Source organism: Agelaius phoeniceus, chromosome 22 (assembly GCF_051311805.1).
Source record: "Agelaius phoeniceus isolate bAgePho1 chromosome 22, bAgePho1.hap1, whole genome shotgun sequence".
In the NCBI taxonomy this organism is placed as follows: Eukaryota; Metazoa; Chordata; class Aves; order Passeriformes; family Icteridae; genus Agelaius; species Agelaius phoeniceus.
This window is the reverse complement of record NC_135286.1, coordinates 8,841,460-8,862,543: the sequence shown is the minus strand read 5'-3', so window position 1 is coordinate 8,862,543 and position 21,084 is coordinate 8,841,460.

Sequence of the window (21,084 nt, the reverse complement as noted above, 5' to 3'; positions counted from 1 at the left end):
CCTCAAACGCCACCTTGAACATATTCCTGAGACCCTGGGGAAAGGACTTCGTTTTTCCCATGGAAAATGGCCTTCATTTCTGGCCACTCTGCCTGGCAGGCAGGGCAGTGCCAAGCCAGGAATCTACAAACTCTGCTGGATCCTTCCAGAACGAAAGCTGCCAGCAACTAGGACCCTGCAAGTCCTTACAGCCCCAGATGCCACCAGTCATCTGACACCCAGAGCCTGGGCCAATGACTTCGTTTTCCCCATGGAAAATGGCCTCCATTTCTGGCCACTCGCCCTGACCAAGAGGGTGGTGCCCAGCAAGAAATTTGCAAGCTTTGCTGGATTGCTCCAAATCTAAAGCTGCCACTTGTTGTTGTTCTATTTCTCTAGAGTCCCATCATGCTGTTCTCAGATTGCTAAAGTCCATACCTCCTCGGTGTGTTCTTATGGCTGCAGATCTTCACAGCACAGACGCTTTCTTCTGCATGCTGTTCTTTCCCAGTTCAGGGCTCCTTCAAGGCTCTCCCTGAATGGCTACGCCGCCCCCTTTTATCCCAGTTCTCTTCAATGCTCACAGCTGCAGCCCATCAAGGACAACCAGGACCTGTGGGACAGATATTCAAATAGAATCCATTTCCTCTACTCTAGCCAGTAAGTACTACCCTACAAGTCCTCAGAACCCCAAAGGCCACCTTTCATCTGACACCCAGACCCTGGGGAAAGGACTTCTTTTTCCCATGGCAAATGGCCTCCCTTGGCAGCCACTCACCCTGGCAGAAAGTGGGAGCCTAGCTAGAATGATGCAATCGTTGCTGGATTTTTCCAAAAGAAAAGCTGGCAGCAACTAGGGCCCTGGAAGTACTTAGAGCCTCAAACGCCACCTTGAACATATTACTGAGACCCTGGGGAAAGGACTTCGTTTTTCCCATGGAAAATGGCCTTCATTTCTGGCCACTCTGCCTGGCAGGCAGGGCAGTGCCAAGCCAGGAATCTACAAACTCTGCTGGATCCTTCCAGAACGAAAGCTGCCAGCAACTAGGACCCTGCAAGTCCTTACAGCCCCAGATGCCACCAGACATCTGACACCCAGAGCCTGGGCCAATGACTTCGTTTTCCCCATGGAAAATGGCCTCCATTTCTGGCCACTCGCCCTGACCAAGAGGGTGGTGCCCAGCAAGAAATTTGCAAGCTTTGCTGGATTGCTCCAAATCTAAAGCTGCCACTTGTTGTTCTTCTATTTCTCTAGAGTCCCATCATGCTGTTCTCAGATTGCTAAAGTCCATACCTCCTCGGTGTGTTCTTATGGCTGCAGATCTTCACAGCACAGACGCTTTCTTCTGCATGCTGTTCTTTCCCAGTTCAGGGCTCCTTCAAGGCTCTCCCTGAATGGCTACGCCGCCCCCTTTTATCCCAGTTCTCTTCAATGCTCACAGCTGCAGCCCATCAAGGACAACCAGGACCTGTGGGGCAAAGCCTCTAGACAGATATTCAAATAGAATCCATTTCCTCTACTCTAGCCAGTAAGTACTACCCTACAAGTCCTCAGAACCCCAAAGGCCACCTTTCATCTGACACCCAGACCCTGGGGAAAGGACTTCTTTTTCCCATGGCAAATGGCCTCCCTTGGCAGCCACTCACCCTGGCAGAAAGTGGGAGCCTAGCTAGAATGATGCAATCGTTGCTGGATTTTTCCAAAAGAAAAGCTGGCAGCAACTAGGGCCCTGGAAGTACTTAGAGCCTCAAACGCCACCTTGAACATATTACTGAGACCCTGGGGAAAGGACTTCGTTTTTCCCATGGAAAATGGCCTTCATTTCTGGCCACTCTGCCTGGCAGGCAGGGCAGTGCCAAGCCAGGAATCTACAAACTCTGCTGGATCCTTCCAGAACGAAAGCTGCCAGCAACTAGGACCCTGCAAGTCCTTACAGCCCCAGATGCCACCAGTCATCTGACACCCAGAGCCTGGGCCAATGACTTCGTTTTCCCCATGGAAAATGGCCTCCATTTCTGGCCACTCGCCCTGACCAAGAGGGTGGTGCCCAGCAAGAAATTTGCAAGCTTTGCTGGATTGCTCCAAATCTAAAGCTGCCACTTGTTGTTGTTCTATTTCTCTAGAGTCCCATCATGCTGTTCTCAGATTGCTAAAGTCCATACCTCCTCGGTGTGTTCTTATGGCTGCAGATCTTCACAGCACAGACGCTTTCTTCTGCATGCTGTTCTTTCCCAGTTCAGGGCTCCTTCAAGGCTCTCCCTGAATGGCTACGCCGCCCCCTTTTATCCCAGTTCTCTTCAATGCTCACAGCTGCAGCCCATCAAGGACAACCAGGACCTGTGGGACAGATATTCAAATAGAATCCATTTCCTCTACTCTAGCCAGTAAGTACTACCCTACAAGTCCTCAGAACCCCAAAGGCCACCTTTCATCTGACACCCAGACCCTGGGGAAAGGACTTCTTTTTCCCATGGCAAATGGCCTCCCTTGGCAGCCACTCACCCTGGCAGAAAGTGGGAGCCTAGCTAGAATGATGCAATCGTTGCTGGATTTTTCCAAAAGAAAAGCTGGCAGCAACTAGGGCCCTGGAAGTACTTAGAGCCTCAAACGCCACCTTGAACATATTCCTGAGACCCTGGGGAAAGGACTTCGTTTTTCCCATGGAAAATGGCCTTCATTTGTGGCCACTCTGCCTGGCAGGCAGGGCAGTGCCAAGCCAGGAATCTACAAACTGTGCTGGATCCTTCCAGAACGAAAGCTGCCAGCAACTAGGACCCTGCAAGTCCTTACAGCCCCAGATGCCACCAGTCATCTGACACCCAGAGCCTGGGCCAATGACTTCGTTTTCCCCATGGAAAATGGCCTCCATTTCTGGCCACTCGCCCTGACCAAGAGGGTGGTGCCCAGCAAGAAATTTGCAAGCTTTGCTGGATTGCTCCAAATCTAAAGCTGCCACTTGTTGTTCTTCTATTTCTCTAGAGTCCCATCATGCTGTTCTCAGATTGCTAAAGTCCATACCTCCTCGGTGTGTTCTTATGGCTGCAGATCTTCACAGCACAGACGCTTTCTTCTGCATGCTGTTCTTTCCCAGTTCAGGGCTCCTTCAAGGCTCTCCCTGAATGGCTACGCCACCCCCTTTTATCCCAGTTCTCTTCAATGCTCACAGCTGCAGCCCATCAAGGACAACCAGGACCTGTGGGGCAAAGCCTCTAGACAGATATTCAAATAGAATCCATTTCCTCTACTCTAGCCAGTAAGTACTACCCTACAAGTCCTCAGAACCCCAAAGGCCACCTTTCATCTGACACTCAGACCCTGGGGAAAGGACTTCTTTTTCCCATGGCAAATGGCCTCCCTTGGCAGCCACTCACCTTGGCAGAAAGTGGGAGCCTAGCTAGAATGATGCAATCGTTGCTGGATTTTTCCAAAAGAAAAGCTGGCAGCAACTAGGGCCCTGGAAGTACTTAGAGCCTCAAACGCCACCTTGAACATATTACTGAGACCCTGGGGAAAGGACTTCGTTTTTCCCATGGAAAATGGCCTTCATTTGTGGCCACTTGGCCTGGCAGGCAGGGCAGTGCCAAGCCAGGAATCTACAAACTCTGCTGGATCCTTCCAGAACGAAAGCTGCCAGCAACTAGGACCCTGCAAGTCCTTACAGCCCCAGATGCCACCAGTCATCTGACACCCAGAGCCTGGGCCAATGACTTCGTTTTCCCCATGGAAAATTGCCTCCATTTCTGGCCACTCGCCCTGACCAAGAGGGTGGTGCCCAGCAAGAAATTTGCAAGCTTTGCTGGATTGCTCCAAATCTAAAGCTACCACTTGTTGTTGTTCTATTTCTCTAGAGTCCCATCATGCTGTTCTCAGATTGCTAAAGTCCATACCTCCTCGGTGTGTTCTTATGGCTGCAGATCTTCACAGCACAGACGCTTTCTTCTGCATGCTGTTCTTTCCCAGTTCAGGGCTCCTTCAAGGCTCTCCCTGAATGGCTACGCCGCCCCCTTTTATCCCAGTTCTCTTCAATGCTCACAGCTGCAGCCCATCAAGGACAACCAGGACCTGTGGGACAGATATTCAAATAGAATCCATTTCCTCTACTCTAGCCAGTAAGTACTACCCTACAAGTCCTCAGAACCCCAAAGGCCACCTTTCATCTGACACCCAGACCCTGGGGAAAGGACTTCTTTTTCCCATGGCAAATGGCCTCCCTTGGCAGCCACTCACCCTGGCAGAAAGTGGGAGCCTAGCTAGAATGATGCAATCGTTGCTGGATTTTTCCAAAAGAAAAGCTGGCAGCAACTAGGGCCCTGGAAGTACTTAGAGCCTCAAACGCCACCTTGAACATATTACTGAGACCCTGGGGAAAGGACTTCGTTTTTCCCATGGAAAATGGCCTTCATTTCTGGCCACTCTGCCTGGCAGGCAGGGCAGTGCCAAGCCAGGAATCTACAAACTCTGCTGGATCCTTCCAGAACGAAAGCTGCCAGCAACTAGGACCCTGCAAGTCCTTACAGCCCCAGATGCCACCAGTCATCTGACACCCAGAGCCTGGGCCAATGACTTCGTTTTCCCCATGGAAAATGGCCTCCATTTCTGGCCACTCGCCCTGACCAAGAGGGTGGTGCCCAGCAAGAAATTTGCAAGCTTTGCTGGATTGCTCCAAATCGAAAGCTGCCACTTGTTGTTCTTCTATTTCTCTAGAGTCCCATCATGCTGTTCTCAGATTGCTAAAGTCCATACCTCCTCGGTGTGTTCTTATGGCTGCAGATCTTCACAGCACAGACGCTTTCTTCTGCATGCTGTTCTTTCCCAGTTCAGGGCTCCTTCAAGGCTCTCCCTGAATGGCTACGCCGCCCCCTTTTATCCCAGTTCTCTTCAATGCTCACAGCTGCAGCCCATCAAGGACAACCAGGACCTGTGGGGCAAAGCCTCTAGACAGATATTCAAATAGAATCCATTTCCTCTACTCTAGCCAGTAAGTACTACCCTACAAGTCCTCAGAACCCCAAAGGCCACCTTTCATCTGACACCCAGACCCTGGGGAAAGGACTTCTTTTTCCCATGGCAAATGGCCTCCCTTGGCAGCCACTCACCCTGGCAGAAAGTGGGAGCCTAGCTAGAATGATGCAATCGTTGCTGGATTTTTCCAAAAGAAAAGCTGGCAGCAACTAGGGCCCTGGAAGTACTTAGAGCCTCAAACGCCACCTTGAACATATTACTGAGACCCTGGGGAAAGGACTTCGTTTTTCCCATGGAAAATGGCCTTCATTTGTGGCCACTCTGCCTGGCAGGCAGGGCAGTGCCAAGCCAGGAATCTACAAACTGTGCTGGATCCTTCCAGAACGAAAGCTGCCAGCAACTAGGACCCTGCAAGTCCTTACAGCCCCAGATGCCACCAGTCATCTGACACCCAGAGCCTGGGCCAATGACTTCGTTTTCCCCATGGAAAATGGCCTCCATTTCTGGCCACTCGCCCTGACCAAGAGGGTGGTGCCCAGCAAGAAATTTGCAAGCTTTGCTGGATTGCTCCAAATCTAAAGCTGCCACTTGTTGTTGTTCTATTTCTCTAGAGTCCCATCATGCTGTTCTCAGATTGCTAAAGTCCATACCTCCTCGGTGTGTTCTTATGGCTGCAGATCTTCACAGCACAGACGCTTTCTTCTGCATGCTGTTCTTTCCCAGTTCAGGGCTCCTTCAAGGCTCTCCCTGAATGGCTACGCCGCCCCCTTTTATCCCAGTTCTCTTCAATGCTCACAGCTGCAGCCCATCAAGGACAACCAGGACCTGTGGGGCAAAGCCTCTAGACAGATATTCAAATAGAATCCATTTCCTCTACTCTAGCCAGTAAGTACTACCCTACAAGTCCTCAGAACCCCAAAGGCCACCTTTCATCTGACACCCAGACCCTGGGGAAAGGACTTCTTTTTCCCATGGCAAATGGCCTCCCTTGGCAGCCACTCACCCTGGCAGAAAGTGGGAGCCTAGCTAGAATGATGCAATCGTTGCTGGATTTTTCCAAAAGAAAAGCTGGCAGCAACTAGGGCCCTGGAAGTACTTAGAGCCTCAAACGCCACCTTGAACATATTCCTGAGACCCTGGGGAAAGGACTTCGTTTTTCCCATGGAAAATGGCCTTCATTTCTGGCCACTCTGCCTGGCAGGCAGGGCAGTGCCAAGCCAGGAATCTACAAACTCTGCTGGATCCTTCCAGAACGAAAGCTGCCAGCAACTAGGACCCTGCAAGTCCTTACAGCCCCAGATGCCACCAGTCATCTGACACCCAGAGCCTGGGCCAATGACTTCGTTTTCCCCATGGAAAATGGCCTCCATTTCTGGCCACTCGCCCTGACCAAGAGGGTGGTGCCCAGCAAGAAATTTGCAAGCTTTGCTGGATTGCTCCAAATCTAAAGCTGCCACTTGTTGTTGTTCTATTTCTCTAGAGTCCCATCATGCTGTTCTCAGATTGCTAAAGTCCATACCTCCTCGGTGTGTTCTTATGGCTGCAGATCTTCACAGCACAGACGCTTTCTTCTGCATGCTGTTCTTTCCCAGTTCAGGGCTCCTTCAAGGCTCTCCCTGAATGGCTACGCCGCCCCCTTTTATCCCAGTTCTCTTCAATGCTCACAGCTGCAGCCCATCAAGGACAACCAGGACCTGTGGGACAGATATTCAAATAGAATCCATTTCCTCTACTCTAGCCAGTAAGTACTACCCTACAAGTCCTCAGAACCCCAAAGGCCACCTTTCATCTGACACCCAGACCCTGGGGAAAGGACTTCTTTTTCCCATGGCAAATGGCCTCCCTTGGCAGCCACTCACCCTGGCAGAAAGTGGGAGCCTAGCTAGAATGATGCAATCGTTGCTGGATTTTTCCAAAAGAAAAGCTGGCAGCAACTAGGGCCCTGGAAGTACTTAGAGCCTCAAACGCCACCTTGAACATATTCCTGAGACCCTGGGGAAAGGACTTCGTTTTTCCCATGGAAAATGGCCTTCATTTCTGGCCACTCTGCCTGGCAGGCAGGGCAGTGCCAAGCCAGGAATCTACAAACTGTGCTGGATCCTTCCAGAACGAAAGCTGCCAGCAACTAGGACCCTGCAAGTCCTTACAGCCCCAGATGCCACCAGTCATCTGACACCCAGAGCCTGGGCCAATGACTTCGTTTTCCCCATGGAAAATGGCCTCCATTTCTGGCCACTCGCCCTGACCAAGAGGGTGGTGCCCAGCAAGAAATTTGCAAGCTTTGCTGGATTGCTCCAAATCTAAAGCTGCCACTTGTTGTTGTTCTATTTCTCTAGAGTCCCATCATGCTGTTCTCAGATTGCTAAAGTCCATACCTCCTCGGTGTGTTCTTATGGCTGCAGATCTTCACAGCACAGACGCTTTCTTCTGCATGCTGTTCTTTCCCAGTTCAGGGCTCCTTCAAGGCTCTCCCTGAATGGCTACGCCGCCCCCTTTTATCCCAGTTCTCTTCAATGCTCACAGCTGCAGCCCATCAAGGACAACCAGGACCTGTGGGGCAAAGCCTCTAGACAGATATTCAAATAGAATCCATTTCCTCTACTCTAGCCAGTAAGTACTACCCTACAAGTCCTCAGAACCCCAAAGGCCACCTTTCATCTGACACCCAGACCCTGGGGAAAGGACTTCTTTTTCCCATGGCAAATGGCCTCCCTTGGCAGCCACTCACCCTGGCAGAAAGTGGGAGCCTAGCTAGAATGATGCAATCGTTGCTGGATTTTTCCAAAAGAAAAGCTGGCAGCAACTAGGGCCCTGGAAGTACTTAGAGCCTCAAACGCCACCTTGAACATATTACTGAGACCCTGGGGAAAGGACTTCGTTTTTCCCATGGAAAATGGCCTTCATTTCTGGCCACTCTGCCTGGCAGGCAGGGCAGTGCCAAGCCAGGAATCTACAAACTCTGCTGGATCCTTCCAGAACGAAAGCTGCCAGCAACTAGGACCCTGCAAGTCCTTACAGCCCCAGATGCCACCAGTCATCTGACACCCAGAGCCTGGGCCAATGACTTCGTTTTCCCCATGGAAAATGGCCTCCATTTCTGGCCACTCGCCCTGACCAAGAGGGTGGTGCCCAGCAAGAAATTTGCAAGCTTTGCTGGATTGCTCCAAATCTAAAGCTGCCACTTGTTGTTGTTCTATTTCTCTAGAGTCCCATCATGCTGTTCTCAGATTGCTAAAGTCCATACCTCCTCGGTGTGTTCTTATGGCTGCAGATCTTCACAGCACAGACGCTTTCTTCTGCATGCTGTTCTTTCCCAGTTCAGGGCTCCTTCAAGGCTCTCCCTGAATGGCTACGCCGCCCCCTTTTATCCCAGTTCTCTTCAATGCTCACAGCTGCAGCCCATCAAGGACAACCAGGACCTGTGGGACAGATATTCAAATAGAATCCATTTCCTCTACTCTAGCCAGTAAGTACTACCCTACAAGTCCTCAGAACCCCAAAGGCCACCTTTCATCTGACACCCAGACCCTGGGGAAAGGACTTCTTTTTCCCATGGCAAATGGCCTCCCTTGGCAGCCACTCACCCTGGCAGAAAGTGGGAGCCTAGCTAGAATGATGCAATCGTTGCTGGATTTTTCCAAAAGAAAAGCTGGCAGCAACTAGGGCCCTGGAAGTACTTAGAGCCTCAAACGCCACCTTGAACATATTCCTGAGACCCTGGGGAAAGGACTTCGTTTTTCCCATGGAAAATGGCCTTCATTTCTGGCCACTCTGCCTGGCAGGCAGGGCAGTGCCAAGCCAGGAATCTACAAACTGTGCTGGATCCTTCCAGAACGAAAGCTGCCAGCAACTAGGACCCTGCAAGTCCTTACAGCCCCAGATGCCACCAGTCATCTGACACCCAGAGCCTGGGCCAATGACTTCGTTTTCCCCATGGAAAATGGCCTCCATTTCTGGCCACTCGCCCTGACCAAGAGGGTGGTGCCCAGCAAGAAATTTGCAAGCTTTGCTGGATTGCTCCAAATCTAAAGCTGCCACTTGTTGTTCTTCTATTTCTCTAGAGTCCCATCATGCTGTTCTCAGATTGCTAAAGTCCATACCTCCTCGGTGTGTTCTTATGGCTGCAGATCTTCACAGCACAGACGCTTTCTTCTGCATGCTGTTCTTTCCCAGTTCAGGGCTCCTTCAAGGCTCTCCCTGAATGGCTACGCCACCCCCTTTTATCCCAGTTCTCTTCAATGCTCACAGCTGCAGCCCATCAAGGACAACCAGGACCTGTGGGGCAAAGCCTCTAGACAGATATTCAAATAGAATCCATTTCCTCTACTCTAGCCAGTAAGTACTACCCTACAAGTCCTCAGAACCCCAAAGGCCACCTTTCATCTGACACCCAGACCCTGGGGAAAGGACTTCTTTTTCCCATGGCAAATGGCCTCCCTTGGCAGCCACTCACCCTGGCAGAAAGTGGGAGCCTAGCTAGAATGATGCAATCGTTGCTGGATTTTTCCAAAAGAAAAGCTGGCAGCAACTAGGGCCCTGGAAGTACTTAGAGCCTCAAACGCCACCTTGAACATATTACTGAGACCCTGGGGAAAGGACTTCGTTTTTCCCATGGAAAATGGCCTTCATTTCTGGCCACTCTGCCTGGCAGGCAGGGCAGTGCCAAGCCAGGAATCTACAAACTCTGCTGGATCCTTCCAGAACGAAAGCTGCCAGCAACTAGGACCCTGCAAGTCCTTAGAGCCCCAGATGCCACCAGTCATCTGACACCCAGAGCCTGGGCCAATGACTTCGTTTTCCCCATGGAAAATGGCCTCCATTTCTGGCCACTCGCCCTGACCAAGAGGGTGGTGCCCAGCAAGAAATTTGCAAGCTTTGCTGGATTGCTCCAAATCTAAAGCTGCCACTTGTTGTTGTTCTATTTCTCTAGAGTCCCATCATGCTGTTCTCAGATTGCTAAAGTCCATACCTCCTCGGTGTGTTCTTATGGCTGCAGATCTTCACAGCACAGACGCTTTCTTCTGCATGCTGTTCTTTCCCAGTTCAGGGCTCCTTCAAGGCTCTCCCTGAATGGCTACGCCGCCCCCTTTTATCCCAGTTCTCTTCAATGCTCACAGCTGCAGCCCATCAAGGACAACCAGGACCTGTGGGGCAAAGCCTCTAGACAGATATTCAAATAGAATCCATTTCCTCTACTCTAGCCAGTAAGTACTACCCTACAAGTCCTCAGAACCCCAAAGGCCACCTTTCATCTGACACCCAGACCCTGGGGAAAGGACTTCTTTTTCCCACGGCAAATGGCCTCCCTTGGCAGCCACTCACCCTGGCAGAAAGTGGGAGCCTAGCTAGAATGATGCAATCGTTGCTGGATTTTTCCAAAAGAAAAGCTGGCAGCAACTAGGGCCCTGGAAGTACTTAGAGCCTCAAACGCCACCTTGAACATATTACTGAGACCCTGGGGAAAGGACTTCGTTTTTCCCATGGAAAATGGCCTTCATTTGTGGCCACTCTGCCTGGCAGGCAGGGCAGTGCCAAGCCAGGAATCTACAAACTGTGCTGGATCCTTCCAGAACGAAAGCTGCCAGCAACTAGGACCCTGCAAGTCCTTAGAGCCCCAGATGCCACCAGTCATCTGACACCCAGAGCCTGGGCCAATGACTTCGTTTTCCCCATGGAAAATGGCCTCCATTTCTGGCCACTCGCCCTGACCAAGAGGGTGGTGCCCAGCAAGAAATTTGCAAGCTTTGCTGGATTGCTCCAAATCTAAAGCTGCCACTTGTTGTTGTTCTATTTCTCTAGAGTCCCATCATGCTGTTCTCAGATTGCTAAAGTCCATACCTCCTCGGTGTGTTCTTATGGCTGCAGATCTTCACAGCACAGACGCTTTCTTCTGCATGCTGTTCTTTCCCAGTTCAGGGCTCCTTCAAGGCTCTCCCTGAATGGCTACGCCGCCCCCTTTTATCCCAGTTCTCTTCAATGCTCACAGCTGCAGCCCATCAAGGACAACCAGGACCTGTGGGGCAAAGCCTCTAGACAGATATTCAAATAGAATCCATTTCCTCTACTCTAGCCAGTAAGTACTACCCTACAAGTCCTCAGAACCCCAAAGGCCACCTTTCATCTGACACCCAGACCCTGGGGAAAGGACTTCTTTTTCCCATGGCAAATGGCCTCCCTTGGCAGCCACTCACCCTGGCAGAAAGTGGGAGCCTAGCTAGAATGATGCAATCGTTGCTGGATTTTTCCAAAAGAAAAGCTGGCAGCAACTAGGGCCCTGGAAGTACTTAGAGCCTCAAACGCCACCTTGAACATATTCCTGAGACCCTGGGGAAAGGACTTCGTTTTTCCCATGGAAAATGGCCTTCATTTCTGGCCACTTGGCCTGGCAGGCAGGGCAGTGCCAAGCCAGGAATCTACAAACTGTGCTGGATCCTTCCAGAACGAAAGCTGCCAGCAACTAGGACCCTGCAAGTCCTTACAGCCCCAGATGCCACCAGTCATCTGACACCCAGAGCCTGGGCCAATGACTTCGTTTTCCCCATGGAAAATGGCCTCCATTTCTGGCCACTCGCCCTGACCAAGAGGGTGGTGCCCAGCAAGAAATTTGCAAGCTTTGCTGGATTGCTCCAAATCTAAAGCTACCACTTGTTGTTGTTCTATTTCTCTAGAGTCCCATCATGCTGTTCTCAGATTGCTAAAGTCCATACCTCCTCGGTGTGTTCTTATGGCTGCAGATCTTCACAGCACAGACGCTTTCTTCTGCATGCTGTTCTTTCCCAGTTCAGGGCTCCTTCAAGGCTCTCCCTGAATGGCTACGCCGCCCCCTTTTATCCCAGTTCTCTTCAATGCTCACAGCTGCAGCCCATCAAGGACAACCAGGACCTGTGGGACAGATATTCAAATAGAACCCATTTCCTCTACTCTAGCCAGTAAGTACTACCCTACAAGTCCTCAGAACCCCAAAGGCCACCTTTCATCTGACACCCAGACCCTGGGGAAAGGACTTCTTTTTCCCATGGCAAATGGCCTCCCTTGGCAGCCACTCACCCTGGCAGAAAGTGGGAGCCTAGCTAGAATGATGCAATCGTTGCTGGATTTTTCCAAAAGAAAAGCTGGCAGCAACTAGGGCCCTGGAAGTACTTAGAGCCTCAAACGCCACCTTGAACATATTACTGAGACCCTGGGGAAAGGACTTCGTTTTTCCCATGGAAAATGGCCTTCATTTGTGGCCACTTGGCCTGGCAGGCAGGGCAGTGCCAAGCCAGGAATCTACAAACTGTGCTGGATCCTTCCAGAACGAAAGCTGCCAGCAACTAGGACCCTGCAAGTCCTTACAGCCCCAGATGCCACCAGTCATCTGACACCCAGAGCCTGGGCCAATGACTTCGTTTTCCCCATGGAAAATGGCCTCCATTTCTGGCCACTCGCCCTGACCAAGAGGGTGGTGCCCAGCAAGAAATTTGCAAGCTTTGCTGGATTGCTCCAAATCGAAAGCTGCCACTTGTTGTTGTTCTATTTCTCTAGAGTCCCATCATGCTGTTCTCAGATTGCTAAAGTCCATACCTCCTCGGTGTGTTCTTATGGCTGCAGATCTTCACAGCACAGACGCTTTCTTCTGCATGCTGTTCTTTCCCAGTTCAGGGCTCCTTCAAGGCTCTCCCTGAATGGCTACGCCGCCCCCTTTTATCCCAGTTCTCTTCAATGCTCACAGCTGCAGCCCATCAAGGACAACCAGGACCTGTGGGACAGATATTCAAAAAAAATCCATTTCCTCTACTCTAGCCAGTAAGTACTACCCTACAAGTCCTCAGAACCCCAAAGGCCACCTTTCATCTGACACCCAGACCCTGGGGAAAGGACTTCTTTTTCTCATGGCAAATGGCCTCCCTTGGCAGCCACTCACCCTGGCAGAAAGTGGGAGCCTAGCTAGAATGATGCAATCGTTGCTGGATTTTTCCAAAAGAAAAGCTGGCAGCAACTAGGGCCCTGGAAGTACTTAGAGCCTCAAACGCCACCTTGAACATATTCCTGAGACCCTGGGGAAAGGACTTCGTTTTTCCCATGGAAAATGGCCTTCATTTGTGGCCACTTGGCCTGGCAGGCAGGGCAGTGCCAAGCCAGGAATCTACAAACTGTGCTGGATCCTTCCAGAACGAAAGCTGCCAGCAACTAGGACCCTGCAAATCCTTACAGCCCCAGATGCCACCAGTCATCTGACACCCAGAGCCTGGGCCAATGACTTCGTTTTCCCCATGGAAAATGGCCTCCATTTCTGGCCACTCGCCCTGACCAAGAGGGTGGTGCCCAGCAAGAAATTTGCAAGCTTTGCTGGATTGCTCCAAATCTAAAGCTGCCACTTGTTGTTCTTCTATTTCTCTAGAGTCCCATAATGCTGTTCTCAGATTGCTAAAGTCCATACCTCCTCGGTGTGTTCTTATGGCTGCAGATCTTCACAGCACAGACGCTTTCTTCTGCATGCTGTTCTTTCCCAGTTCAGGGCTCCTTCAAGGCTCTCCCTGAATGGCTAAGCCGCCCCCTTTTATCCCAGTTCTCTTCAATGCTCACAGCTGCAGCCCATCAAGGACAACCAGGACCTGTGGGGCAAAGCCTCTAGACAGATATTCAAATAGAATCCATTTCCTCTACTCTAGCCAGTAAGTACTACCCTACAAGTCCTCAGAACCCCAAAGGCCACCTTTCATCTGACACCCAGACCCTGGGGAAAGGACTTCTTTTTCCCATGGCAAATGGCCTCCCTTGGCAGCCACTCACCCTGGCAGAAAGTGGGAGCCTAGCTAGAATGATGCAATCGTTGCTGGATTTTTCCAAAAGAAAAGCTGGCAGCAACTAGGGCCCTGGAAGTACTTAGAGCCTCAAACGCCACCTTGAACATATTACTGAGACCCTGGGGAAAGGACTTCTTTTTCCCATGGAAAATGGCCTTCATTTGTGGCCACTTGGCCTGGCAGGCAGGGCAGTGCCAAGCCAGGAATCTACAAACTGTGCTGGATCCTTCCAGAATGAAAGCTGCCAGCAACTAGGACCCTGCAAGTCCTTACAGCCCCAGATGCCACCAGTCATCTGACACCCAGAGCCTGGGCCAATGACTTCGTTTTCCCCATGGAAAATTGCCTCCATTTCTGGCCACTCGCCCTGACCAAGAGGGTGGTGCCCAGCAAGAAATTTGCAAGCTTTGCTGGATTGCTCCAAATCTAAAGCTACCACTTGTTGTTGTTCTATTTCTCTAGAGTCCCATCATGCTGTTCTCAGATTGCTAAAGTCCATACCTCCTCGGTGTGTTCTTATGGCTGCAGATCTTCACAGCACAGACGCTTTCTTCTGCATGCTGTTCTTTCCCAGTTCAGGGCTCCTTCAAGGCTCTCCCTGAATGGCTACGCCGCCCCCTTTTATCCCAGTTCTCTTCAATGCTCACAGCTGCAGCCCATCAAGGACAACCAGGACCTGTGGGACAGATATTCAAATAGAACCCATTTCCTCTACTCTAGCCAGTAAGTACTACCCTACAAGTCCTCAGAACCCCAAAGGCCACCTTTCATCTGACACCCAGACCCTGGGGAAAGGACTTCTTTTTCCCATGGCAAATGGCCTCCCTTGGCAGCCACTCACCCTGGCAGAAAGTGGGAGCCTAGCTAGAATGATGCAATCGTTGCTGGATTTTTCCAAAAGAAAAGCTGGCAGCAACTAGGGCCCTGGAAGTACTTAGAGCCTCAAACGCCACCTTGAACATATTACTGAGACCCTGGGGAAAGGACTTCGTTTTTCCCATGGAAAATGGCCTTCATTTGTGGCCACTCTGCCTGGCAGGCAGGGCAGTGCCAAGCCAGGAATCTACAAACTGTGCTGGATCCTTCCAGAACGAAAGCTGCCAGCAACTAGGACCCTGCAAGTCCTTAGAGCCCCAGATGCCACCAGTCATCTGACACCCAGAGCCTGGGCCAATGACTTCGTTTTCCCCATGGAAAATGGCCTCCATTTCTGGCCACTCGCCCTGACCAAGAGGGTGGTGCCCAGCAAGAAATTTGCAAGCTTTGCTGGATTGCTCCAAATCTAAAGCTGCCACTTGTTGTTGTTCTATTTCTCTAGAGTCCCATCATGCTGTTCTCAGATTGCTAAAGTCCATACCTCCTCGGTGTGTTCTTATGGCTGCAGATCTTCACAGCACAGACGCTTTCTTCTGCATGCTGTTCTTTCCCAGTTCAGGGCTCCTTCAAGGCTCTCCCTGAATGGCTACGCCGCCCCCTTTTATCCCAGTTCTCTTCAATGCTCACAGCTGCAGCCCATCAAGGACAACCAGGACCTGTGGGACAGATATTCAAATAGAATCCATTTCCTCTACTCTAGCCAGTAAGTACTACCCTACAAGTCCTCAGAACCCCAAAGGCCACCTTTCATCTGACACCCAGACCCTGGGGAAAGGACTTCTTTTTCCCATGGCAAATGGCCTCCCTTGGCAGCCACTCACCCTGGCAGAAAGTGGGAGCCTAGCTAGAATGATGCAATCGTTGCTGGATTTTTCCAAAAGAAAAGCTGGCAGCAACTAGGGCCCTGGAAGTACTTAGAGCCTCAAACGCCACCTTGAACATATTCCTGAGACCCTGGGGAAAGGACTTCGTTTTTCCCATGGAAAATGGCCTTCATTTCTGGCCACTCTGCCTGGCAGGCAGGGCAGTGCCAAGCCAGGAATCTACAAACTGTGCTGGATCCTTCCAGAACGAAAGCTGCCAGCAACTAGGACCCTGCAAGTCCTTACAGCCCCAGATGCCACCAGTCATCTGACACCCAGAGCCTGGGCCAATGACTTCGTTTTCCCCATGGAAAATGGCCTCCATTTCTGGCCACTCGCCCTGACCAAGAGGGTGGTGCCCAGCAAGAAATTTGCAAGCTTTGCTGGATTGCTCCAAATCTAAAGCTGCCACTTGTTGTTCTTCTATTTCTCTAGAGTCCCATCATGCTGTTCTCAGATTGCTAAAGTCCATACCTCCTCGGTGTGTTCTTATGGCTGCAGATCTTCACAGCACAGACGCTTTCTTCTGCATGCTGTTCTTTCCCAGTTCAGGGCTCCTTCAAGGCTCTCCCTGAATGGCTACGCCACCCCCTTTTATCCCAGTTCTCTTCAATGCTCACAGCTGCAGCCCATCAAGGACAACCAGGACCTGTGGGGCAAAGCCTCTAGACAGATATTCAAATAGAATCCATTTCCTCTACTCTAGCCAGTAAGTACTACCCTACAAGTCCTCAGAACCCCAAAGGCCACCTTTCATCTGACACCCAGACCCTGGGGAAAGGACTTCTTTTTCCCATGGCAAATGGCCTCCCTTGGCAGCCACTCACCTTGGCAGAAAGTGGGAGCCTAGCTAGAATGATGCAATCGTTGCTGGATTTTTCCAAAAGAAAAGCTGGCAGCAACTAGGGCCCTGGAAGTACTTAGAGCCTCAAACGCCACCTTGAACATATTACTGAGACCCTGGGGAAAGGACTTCGTTTTTCCCATGGAAAATGGCCTTCATTTGTGGCCACTTGGCCTGGCAGGCAGGGCAGTGCCAAGCCAGGAATCTACAAACTCTGCTGGATCCTTCCAGAACGAAAGCTGCCAGCAACTAGGACCCTGCAAGTCCTTACAGCCCCAGATGCCACCAGTCATCTGACACCCAGAGCCTGGGCCAATGACTTCGTTTTCCCCATGGAAAATGGCCTCCATTTCTGGCCACTCGCCCTGACCAAGAGGGTGGTGCCCAGCAAGAAATTTGCAAGCTTTGCTGGATTGCTCCAAATCTAAAGCTACCACTTGTTGTTGTTCTATTTCTCTAGAGTCCCATCATGCTGTTCTCAGATTGCTAAAGTCCATACCTCCTCGGTGTGTTCTTATGGCTGCAGATCTTCACAGCACAGACGCTTTCTTCTGCATGCTGTTCTTTCCCAGTTCAGGGCTCCTTCAAGGCTCTCCCTGAATGGCTACGCCGCCCCCTTTTATCCCAGTTCTCTTCAATGCTCACAGCTGCAGCCCATCAAGGACAACCAGGACCTGTGGGACAGATATTCAAATAGAATCCATTTCCTCTACTCTAGCCAGTAAGTACTACCCTACAAGTCCTCAGAACCCCAAAGGCCACCTTTCATCTGACACCCAGACCCTGGGGAAAGGACTTCTTTTTCCCATGGCAAATGGCCTCCCTTGGCAGCCACTCACCCTGGCAGAAAGTGGGAGCCTAGCTAGAATGATGCAATCGTTGCTGGATTTTTCCAAAAGAAAAGCTGGCAGCAACTAGGGCCCTGGAAGTACTTAGAGCCTCAAACGCCACCTTGAACATATTCCTGAGACCCTGGGGAAAGGACTTCGTTTTTCCCATGGAAAATGGCCTTCATTTCTGGCCACTCTGCCTGGCAGGCAGGGCAGTGCCAAGCCAGGAATCTACAAACTGTGCTGGATCCTTCCAGAACGAAAGCTGCCAGCAACTAGGACCCTGCAAGTCCTTACAGCCCCAGATGCCACCAGTCATCTGACACCCAGAGCCTGGGCCAATGACTTCGTTTTCCCCATGGAAAATGGCCTCCATTTCTGGCCACTCGCCCTGACCAAGAGGGTGGTGCCCAGCAAGAAATTTGCAAGCTTTGCTGGATTGCTCCAAATCTAAAGCTGCCACTTGTTGTTGTTCTATTTCTCTAGAGTCCCATCATGCTGTTCTCAGATTGCTAAAGTCCATACCTCCTCGGTGTGTTCTTATGGCTGCAGATCTTCACAGCACAGACGCTTTCTTCTGCATGCTGTTCTTTCCCAGTTCAGGGCTCCTTCAAGGCTCTCCCTGAATGGCTACGCCGCCCCCTTTTATCCCAGTTCTCTTCAATGCTCACAGCTGCAGCCCATCAAGGACAACCGGGACCTGTGGGGCAAAGCCTCTAGACAGATATTCAAATAGAATCCATTTCCTCTACTCTAGCCAGTAAGTACTACCCTACAAGTCCTCAGAACCCCAAAGGCCACCTTTCATCTGACACCCAGACCCTGGGGAAAGGACTTCTTTTTCCCATGGCAAATGGCCTCCCTTGGCAGCCACTCACCCTGGCAGAAAGTGGGAGCCTAGCTAGAATGATGCAATCGTTGCTGGATTTTTCCAAAAGAAAAGCTGCCAGCAACTAGGGCCCTGGAAGTACTTAGAGCCTCAAACGCCACCTTGAACATATTACTGAGACCCTGGGGAAAGGACTTCGTTTTTCCCATGGAAAATGGCCTTCATTTGTGGCCACTCTGCCTGGCAGGCAGGGCAGTGCCAAGCCAGAATCTACAAACTGTGCTGGATCCTTCCAGAACGAAAGCTGCCAGCAACTAGGACCCTGCAAGTCCTTACAGCCCCAGATGCCACCAGTCATCTGACACCCAGAGCCTGGGCCAATGACTTCGTTTTCCCCATGGAAAATGGCCTCCATTTCTGGCCACTCGTCCTGACCAAGAGGGTGGTGCCCAGCAAGAAATTTGCAAGCTTTGCTGGATTGCTCCAAATCTAAAGCTGCCACTTGTTGTTGTTCTATTTCTCTAGAGTCCCATCATGCTGTTCTCAGATTGCTAAAGTCCATACCTCCTCGGTGTGTTCTTATGGCTGCAGATCTTCACAGCACAGACGCTTTCTTCTGCATGCTGTTCTTTCCCAGTTCAGGGCTCCTTCAAGGCTCTCCCTGAATGGCTACGCCACCCCCTTTTATCCCAGTTCTCTTCAATGCTCACAGCTGCAGCCCATCAAGGACAACCAGGACCTGTGGGGCAAAGCCTCTAGACAGATATTCAAATAGAATCCATTTCCTCTACTCTAGCCAGTAAGTACTACCCTACAAGTCCTCAGAACCCCAAAGGCCACCTTTCATCTGACACCCAGACCCTGGGGAAAGGACTTCTTTTTCCCATGGCAAATGGCCTCCCTTGGCAGCCACTCACCTTGGCAGAAAGTGGGAGCCTAGCTAGAATGATGCAATCGTTGCTGGATTTTTCCAAAAGAAAAGCTGGCAGCAACTAGGGCCCTGGAAGTACTTAGAGCCTCAAACGCCACCTTGAACATATTACTGAGACCCTGGGGAAAGGACTTCGTTTTTCCCATGGAAAATGGCCTTCATTTGTGGCCACTTGGCCTGGCAGGCAGGGCAGTGCCAAGCCAGGAATCTACAAACTCTGCTGGATCCTTCCAGAACGAAAGCTGCCAGCAACTAGGACCCTGCAAGTCCTTACAGCCCCAGATGCCACCAGTCATCTGACACCCAGAGCCTGGGCCAATGACTTCGTTTTCCCCATGGAAAATTGCCTCCATTTCTGGCCACTCGCCCTGACCAAGAGGGTGGTGCCCAGCAAGAAATTTGCAAGCTTTGCTGGATTGCTCCAAATCTAAAGCTACCACTTGTTGTTGTTCTATTTCTCTAGAGTCCCATCATGCTGTTCTCAGATTGCTAAAGTCCATACCTCCTCGGTGTGTTCTTATGGCTGCAGATCTTCACAGCACAGACGCTTTCTTCTGCATGCTGTTCTTTCCCAGTTCAGGGCTCCTTCAAGGCTCTCCCTGAATGGCTACGCCGCCCCCTTTTATCCCAGTTCTCTTCAATGCTCACAGCTGCAGCCCATCAAGGACAACCAGGACCTGTGGAACAGATATTCAAATAGAATCCATTTCCTCTACTCTAGCCAGTAAGTACTACCCTACAAGTCCTCAGAACCCCAAAGGCCACCTTTCATCTGACACCCAGACCCTGGGGAAAGGACTTCTTTTTCCCATGGCAAATGGCCTCCCTTGGCAGCCACTCACCCTGGCAGAAAGTGGGAGCCTAGCTAGAATGATGCAATCGTTGCTGGATTTTTCCAAAAGAAAAGCTGGCAGCAACTAGGGCCCTGGAAGTACTTAGAGCCTCAAACGCCACCTTGAACATATTACTGAGACCCTGGGGAAAGGACTTCGTTTTTCCCATGGAAAATGGCCTTCATTTCTGGCCACTCTGCCTGGCAGGCAGGGCAGTGCCAAGCCAGGAATCTACAAACTCTGCTGGATCCTTCCAGAACGAAAGCTGCCAGCAACTAGGACCCTGCAAGTCCTTACAGCCCCAGATGCCACCAGTCATCTGACACCCAGAGCCTGGGCCAATGACTTCGTTTTCCCCATGGAAAATGGCCTCCATTTCTGGCCACTCGCCCTGACCAAGAGGGTGGTGCCCAGCAAGAAATTTGCAAGCTTTGCTGGATTGCTCCAAATCGAAAGCTGCCACTTGTTGTTGTTCTATTTCTCTAGAGTCCCATCATGCTGTTCTCAGATTGCTAAAGTCCATACCTCCTCGGTGTGTTCTTATGGCTGCAGATCTTCACAGCACAGACGCTTTCTTCTGCATGCTGTTCTTTCCCAGTTCAGGGCTCCTTCAAGGCTCTCCCTGAATGGCTACGCCGCCCCCTTTTATCCCAGTTCTCTTCAATGCTCACAGCTGCAGCCCATCAAGGACAACCAGGACCTGTGGGGCAAAGCCTCTAGACAGATATTCAAATAGAATCCATTTCCTCTACTCTAGCCAGTAAGTACTACCCTACAAGTCCTCAGAACCCCAAAGGCCACCTTTCATCTGACACCCAGACCCTGGGGAAAGGACTTCTTTTTCCCATGGCAAATGGCCTCCCTTGGCAGCCACTCACCCTGGCAGAAAGTGGGAGCCTAGCTAGAATGATGCAATCGTTGCTGGATTTTTCCAAAAGAAAAGCTGCCAGCAACTAGGGCCCTGGAAGTACTTAGAGCCTCAAACGCCACCTTGAACATATTACTGAGACCCTGGGGAAAGGACTTCGTTTTTCCCATGGAAAATGGCCTTCATTTGTGGCCACTCTGCCTGGCAGGCAGGGCAGTGCCAAGCCAGAATCTACAAACTGTGCTGGATCCTTCCAGAACGAAAGCTGCCAGCAACTAGGACCCTGCAAGTCCTTACAGCCCCAGATGCCACCAGTCATCTGACACCCAGAGCCTGGGCCAATGACTTCGTTTTCCCCATGGAAAATGGCCTCCATTTCTGGCCACTCGTCCTGACCAAGAGGGTGGTGCCCAGCAAGAAATTTGCAAGCTTTGCTGGATTGCTCCAAATCTAAAGCTGCCACTTGTTGTTGTTCTATTTCT